General features: G+C 54.8%; 1 long non-coding RNA gene across 2 annotated transcripts in view; it reads left to right on the forward strand.

The window, feature by feature from the left end:
- Positions 1–2,163: 2,163 nt before the first annotated feature.
- LOC102007099 overlaps positions 2,164–6,862 on the forward strand; it is a 28,026-nt gene continuing 23,327 nt past the window's right edge. For both annotated transcript variants that reach the window (XR_260037.2, XR_001232930.1), the window contains exons 1-3: positions 2,164–2,313; positions 2,681–4,179; positions 5,693–5,781. This is a non-coding gene — a long non-coding RNA (uncharacterized LOC102007099). The remainder of the gene's footprint in view (positions 2,314–2,680; positions 4,180–5,692; positions 5,782–6,862) is intronic.

Below are 6,862 nucleotides of genomic sequence, written 5' to 3' on the forward strand. Positions count from 1 at the left end.
GAAATAAAATATTTTTAGTGAACAATCAATGTGTGGAGTTTATCTTGCTTTTCTGGAGATAGCAGGGAGACAAGAAGGAGGAGAGGGACGGGGGCAGGAACTGAATGGGGGAGCAGTGGGGACAGACCTCTGACCCCACTTCTCCAGGCTTTGCTGGAGAATTCTTTAGATCAAATTAGGTTCCATGGTTTTCTCCTCCTCAGCCTGTGCCAGAGGGAAACCAAGTGTTGCACGCAGGGGTGAAGGCGCAAGCCAGGGTCCTGCTGGGATTCTCCGCTCAGGCAGCTGGGCTTCTGTGCAGGACGCTGTCCCGGCCTCTTCTCCTGCTGGCTCCTCAGTGTGCACAGGGCTCCTCTCTGCTGCGTCTGAGGAGAGAGAGCAGCAGGCACCGAGTGCTGTGCGGCCTGCCCGCCACCTCCCTTTGCCGTCCCTCCCAGGACCCCGCCCACCACGCTCCTTGGCTGCAATATCCTCTGCATCTGTGGACCGTGCCGTGGGCTCCGCTCCATGGCTCTGTGCCGCTGCTATAAACGTGCCCTCACAGGACCTGCCATCGTCCTGCAGTGGCAACACCAGCTCCTTCAGCACAACAGCTTTACCCAGAGGGAGAGGGGCTCAGTGTCCACCCCGAGCCAGCCTGCGGAGTTGTCCGTGCCTGCCTGCACCTCGGCCTTCACTGGGAATAGTTGCCTGAAACACTGGCCCTCCTCCTCCACAGTGCTTCGTCTTTAGGATTGTCCCCTGTTTGGGGCACATGCGGTGTGCTCTGCTATGGCGAGGAGGACAGCACTCACAGGTCACTGGCAGGCCTCCCCAGTTCCCACATTTTACAGGCTCTGCTGCCTGGCCGGTGGCAGATTGACAACTGGAGGTCAACTGTAACACCCAGCCAAACAACCAGTGTGGTGCTGGGTGTGGGAGGCCCACCTGAGGATTGTTGCTGGCAGCATAAGAGGCAGAACTGGAAAGGAAGAAATTTAGAAGTGGTTTGGAAGCTGTTGAGGAAGGTGTAGGGACCTGTGGGTTTTCCAGGAGGAGTTTCTCATGCTGGTTTTCCTGATGAACTCAGCTGTTCTTATCATCAATAGAGCTCAGGACCTTACTGTCCCTGACAATGGCTACACCTCCCTGTGGTCCTCACTTTGAGCATCGCTGCCTGGCACTGGAGGGGAAGATGGTGCACTGCTCAGTTGCCTGGAGAAACTTGCCCCGTTGACTTTCCTGATGGGAACTCAGCTGCTGTCATCATCGGAGAAGCTCGGGACCTCAATATTGCTGAGTGTTGCTGTGGTATTTTCAGGGGAGCTCCGGGTCTTACTCTGAGCGTTGTTTCCTGACTCCAGTTCAGATCCCTCAGCCTGCTAGCACAGATCCTTCATCCTGCTGGCACAGACTTTCTAGCTTTCACCTCTGAGCTTTGGGTCTTCCCAGCACAGATCCATGAAACAGGCCTGCAAGAGACGGTTTTGGGCTCTTGGGCTCCAGCTGGACTCATGGGAGGCTCTAAGTCTGCAGCTGGACTTATGCAGTACATGTCCAATGGATCCAGGCCCTCAGCTGGACTTTGCCCTTTAGTGTGTGGACAGATTTCCTCCACTCTTTTTGTATATGACTCTTTGGGTGAATATTTAAAACAGTCTCACACTTAAGTGTCATGTATGGTATTGTTCCCCTTACAAAACCCCAAACTACAAGTCGGGCCTTCACCCAGCTCACCAATAGTGCTAGAAATGCCACACAGCCGCAGGCCATGATGTCCCAGCTCCTGCACTTCTCTTTGATCCTGGCCTTCTCCTGCAAGACCCCTACCAAAAGGAGGCAGAGCACATTGTCAGGGCTCGGTGGTCACCTGCCCTGCCAACCCTTCCCGGCCATGTCAGACAGACTCCTCTGCAGCTTCACTATAGCCACATGGTCAGCACTGCTCATGGAGATTGAACCTGTGCACTCTCCGCTCCTGGGACAGCTGAGCCCTCTTTTCTGGGGGAGGAACCTTTGTTTTTTACTGTTAAACAGAAACCATTAAACCATGAAAGGGTCCTCCTGGCCTCTGCACCCAGCCTCAAGCCTCGGAACCTCCCTTCCCAACCGTTTAACAGTTTAACGGTTTACCGTTTGACGGTTCTAGGCAGAAACCATTCATTTGTACAAAACGACCTTCAGTAAAAAAATGCCATCTGCAGAGGTGGGGTGAGTTTCTGTGTGCGGACTGCTCCGGATGAGGGGGGCGCAAGAAGCAGAAAGGAGCCTCCCGTCTGCCACTGGCACCTCTTGTTCCTAGGGGATGCTTGTGACCACTGTGTCCCAGTGAAGGTGTGAGGTCCAGGGAAATAGGGGACCGGGGGACCGAGGCATTGGGGTGTCCGAAGGGACCACAGCAAAAGGCAGGGAAGGTGACGCAGGGAAGTGATAACACAGAGTCAGGCTCACCATGGCCTCCTAGCTGCCCGTGTCCTCAGGGCTGGTGGTGTGGGACGGAGGAGTCTCTGTATTCCTCTCCTCCATGTCCCTTTCATTTGATATTGGGAGCAGCCAAGAGGGTCCCCAGTGAGCCCCACAAGGGAATCAGAGCAGTCCCAGAGCCCCCACAACCACCCTGTCAGATCACCCTGGGCCGCCATCTTCTGGGAGAGAATGGGCAGCTCTCTAATGCCTCTTCCTCCTCAACTCTCTTTCTCAGATTGCTCCTCAGCCCAGCCTGTCCCTGGACATCTGCACTCACCTTCCCCGGGCGGGTCCAGGACTCTGAGCGGGGCTGGCTGCTGACTCAGCAGCCCGGAGGCTCCCAGGACCTCCTAGAGGTAGAAGGGAAAGTGAGAAGTCAGAGGCAGCCAGGTGCTCAAAGGCAGGGGCCCTGCCTCAGCAGCTCCATCTCCTAAGTCTCTTGCAGCTTGAGTTCAGAAATGCCGTGGGGCCACTCAGGACTGCTGGCTTCTGCACCCAGCCTCAAGCCTCAGAACATCCTTTCACAATACTCAGACTTTAGAATGCACCTGTGAATGATCAGATGGAGACAACCTGCATGTGTTAAGAACAATCTTCTAGCATCCAGTGCTTTACACACATTATGTCCTTTAAGCCAGAAACTCCATGAAGCAAAGGCTAACATCCTTTTGAAGGGATGCGAGCTGAGGCATGGTGATAGGAAGCTTTGCAACTGGGAGAGTGCACCTGACATTTGAGTCCAGTGTGAACCCAAGGAGCCTCCCTCAGACCCTGTCCTCTCCTAGGATGAGGGGGTCTCGGGCCTCTCGCACGGAAAGGACATCAGGACCTGGGAGGAGCCCAGGGCCACCGCCCTCTAACAGGCAGAGGCTTGGAGCAAGAAACACTCAGAACTGCTCTGCCAAGCACTGCAGGACTCTGAGATCACTTATCCCCCAGCTGGGGAAGATCAGTGCTGGTCCCAGCACCTCCCCTCACCAGGGGTGCTACTTCTGTCCTAGCCTAGTCCCCTGGGACAGGAGTTACCACTGCTGTGAGTTCCCTCAGCTCCTCCTGCAGCTGGCCCTGTTCCTGGCCAGCTCCTTCCTCTCAAGCTGCTCTGACTACAGGCTGCTTGTCATGTTGATGTTGTCTTTTCTCTACAGACAATGGTAGTCAGTGCCACCCACACAGCCAGACCCAGGACCCCAATTTGATTGTCCATAGTTCAGGGCAGGATGGACAATCAACCCTGTCACCAGAAGATGCTCCAGCAGCATTCTGGCTCCCAGGACACCTTCACAATGGAGGGCTACAGTGATCCATTATATTGGACTGGGAAGCACCCAGAGGGGCAAGTATGATGCTCCGCTGTGAAGGACCTAGCAGTGAGGAGCCCAGTGATTGGAGGCCCCGCACCAGCCTTAGGAAGTCAAACTTCTTCTGGACCAGCTGCACCTTGAGCTCCTGGTTCTGCACGAATAAGCATCAGATGGTATTGTGCTGTTCTGGATGTGCTGCAGGATGTTCCTGTCCTCCTCCAGCTGTGGGGGCCACAGCTCTGCCTTGTAGTCCACATGATGCAGCTGCTCCTCCTGCTCTCAGTTCTTCTCACACAGACTCGGATTTACCTGTACTTGTTGTGGAACTGTCCTGAGATGAGTTCCAGCTCCTTCTGCAACCACTAGAGCTCACACAACAGCCACCGTTCCTCCTCAGATGGCCCCGCTGAGGGCTCCAGGGCTGGGGGCACAGGTGAGAAAGGAAGCAGCGGTAAGGGTCTGGGCCTCTGGCCCCTCAACAAGCTCCTCAGTGCTGAAGCCCTGGTTCAGACTCCCTGCCTGAGCCTTGGCTTCCTGATTAATGATCCTCAAACACACATGACGGCCAGGCTTGAAGCCACTTTCCCATATGGTGACTGGGTAGTGGTTGGTAGTGGACACAAAACCCCTCAACATTGTCCCCACTCACCCATCCGTTTCTCTAGTAATTCCAAGGTGACATCCAGCTCGTGGATGTTCCTGTCATGCTCCTCCTTCTCCTCCTCTAAGTTGCACACCTGTCCAAAGCACAGGGGGACAGCAGATGCAGGGAGGGACTGGTGACATCAGACACATCTACCATCCCAGTACCCTTCCCATCTGCCCACTTCTGGCCCCAGTCTGTGGTGCCTCAGATTTGAGTATTGGGAGCTGGGTCCTAGAGAAATTCCTAGGGGTGAAGACCCAGGGTCAGGGGTGCAGTGGCTGAATGGGGAAGAGGCGCATGGGCAGTGGGTGATGCCCCTCAGCCTAGGTGTTTCTTGCCCCAGTAGGACACACTCACTTGATCTCAGCAATGAGCTTGGGGGCCCTGGCAGCATCATGGCTCTGTTCAGAGACAAAAGTAAGAGGTGAGGATTCCACTTCCAGTAAGAATCACCCAGGGGGCCTGAGCCAAGCTCACTCCCACTTCCTCCTACTTCCCCAGACCTGAGAGAAAAGCCTCACTGTGGGATCCCCATGCCAGGTCCCAGGTAGACACGTGGCTTCATTCTGTCACCACCAGCTGATAGGATGTGCTCATTGGGGCTTGCAGAAGCAGTGTGCATTTTCGTTGCCCATCATGGAAGAAAGTGGGCTTAAAGGGGCCTTGAAGGAAAGAAGTTGCTTAAGTGCCATTGGCACAAGGTGGGGGCAGGCAGGACAGTGTTGCTGCTGTCAGAAGGACAGTCAGAGGTGCTGGGAGGCACTGGGCATGCGCACAAATCTACTTCAGCGCCCAGAGCCATGGTGGCATTTCAAATAGCTAAAGCTCCAAACAGGGACTGCCCACCTGCTTCCAAACTCCAAGTGGACCTTTGCTCTACCTGCAGCTCAGCAAGAGTGCCCAGACTGTGAGCTGAGACGTCCCCAGGTGGCGGCAGGAAGATGTGCCCAGTCACGGAGGCGCTCTTCTCTCACAGAGCCTGTGCTGACACGGCCTTGACTCACGTGTCCATTGGAAACGCAGAGTCCCTCGGAAGGGGTCACTGCAACACGAGGGGTGCAGCTGCACATTCAGTGTGACTGAGCACAGTTCTGGCTCAGAAGGTACCTTGACCAGTGAGGGCTACAGTGGCCCATTTTATTGTGAATGTGTGTGTGAGGGGGAAGACCCAGAGGGCTACATGTGTTTCTCTGCCCTGAAGGAAGAGGCAGTGAGGAGCCCAGCGTGCACCAACCTTCCAAAGCTCAACTTCAGCTGGTTCTCTATGAGCAAGCTCAGGATTGTTTTGCTCACTCTCCAGGCGCTGCATGATGGTCCTCTGCTCCTCTTCCCTTGAGACCCAGAGCTCTGCCTTGACCTCCACCTGTCTCAGCCACTTCTGTGATCCAGGTATTTGTTATGCAGGATCTCATTTGTTTTCTTTTGTTTGTGAAGCTGCCTGGATACATGCTCCAGCTCTTTCTGCAGCCTCCGGATCTCTGAGAGCCGCTTGTCCTCCAGAGGTGGCCCTGCTTGGGTCTCGAGTCCTGAGGGCATGGTTGACTCCGAAAATGAAGAGACAACACTCCCTGAGATGAGGTCATAATCAGGGCTGGCAGAAGTGGTGTGCACTTTTGTAACCGTTCACAGAAGAAAGTGGGATGAAGGGGGCCATGAAAAAAGAACGTGCCTAAGTGCCATGGACACAAGGTGGAGGGCAGGCAGGACAGTGCTGCTGCTGCCACAAGGACAGTCCCAGGTGCTGGGAGGCACTCAGCATGTGCACAGGGCTCACACAGCTCTGGGCACCAGGGCGGCATTTCAAAGAGCCACAGCTCCAAGTGCCTCCTTCTGGAATCCAAGACGACCTTGCTCTCCTGAGGCTCAGCCAAAAACTCCCAGACTGTGCTCAGGCGTCCCCAGCAGGCAGCAGGAAGATGTGCCCAGTCAGGGAGATACTGCTCTTGCACAGAGCCTGTGCTGCCATCGCCCTGACACTCGTGTCCATTTTAAATGCAAATCCCCTGTGTGGGGTCACTGCAACACAAGGGGTGCAGCTCCACATTCAGTGTGAAAATCACTGCAGCCCAAGGGAGGAACTGATGTTCCTGATGTCACCCAGTGTGCTAATGGCAATGGGAAATCCCAACTCAGGCCTTCTCCTCATCCTGGTGCCTGGGGCTCTCCTCACACACCTTGGGGTCTGTCAGAGAGCCGGACATCAGTGGCTGTTGTCCCTGGCCTGGCTTCCGTTGAGGCTGAGGAAAGTCAAATACCAATTACCAGTTACTGAGTGTTTGCTCTGCACCAGGCCTGAGACTTTGACATAAAAATGTTCCATTTAAACTGCACAAGGTCCATAAAATTATGCCCCCAGCCACTATATATTTTTTGCACTGCTAGGGCTGAGACACAAGAATAGACACCAGCTTTTCAAGCTCACAAGCACGCTGAGCTGGAACACACCTAGTCTTGAATGCAGGATTCTTAG

This window comes from Chinchilla lanigera, unplaced genomic scaffold (genome assembly GCF_000276665.1).
Source record: "Chinchilla lanigera isolate Chin_1 unplaced genomic scaffold, ChiLan1.0 scaffold00012, whole genome shotgun sequence".
NCBI lineage: Eukaryota > Metazoa > Chordata > Mammalia > Rodentia > Chinchillidae > Chinchilla > Chinchilla lanigera.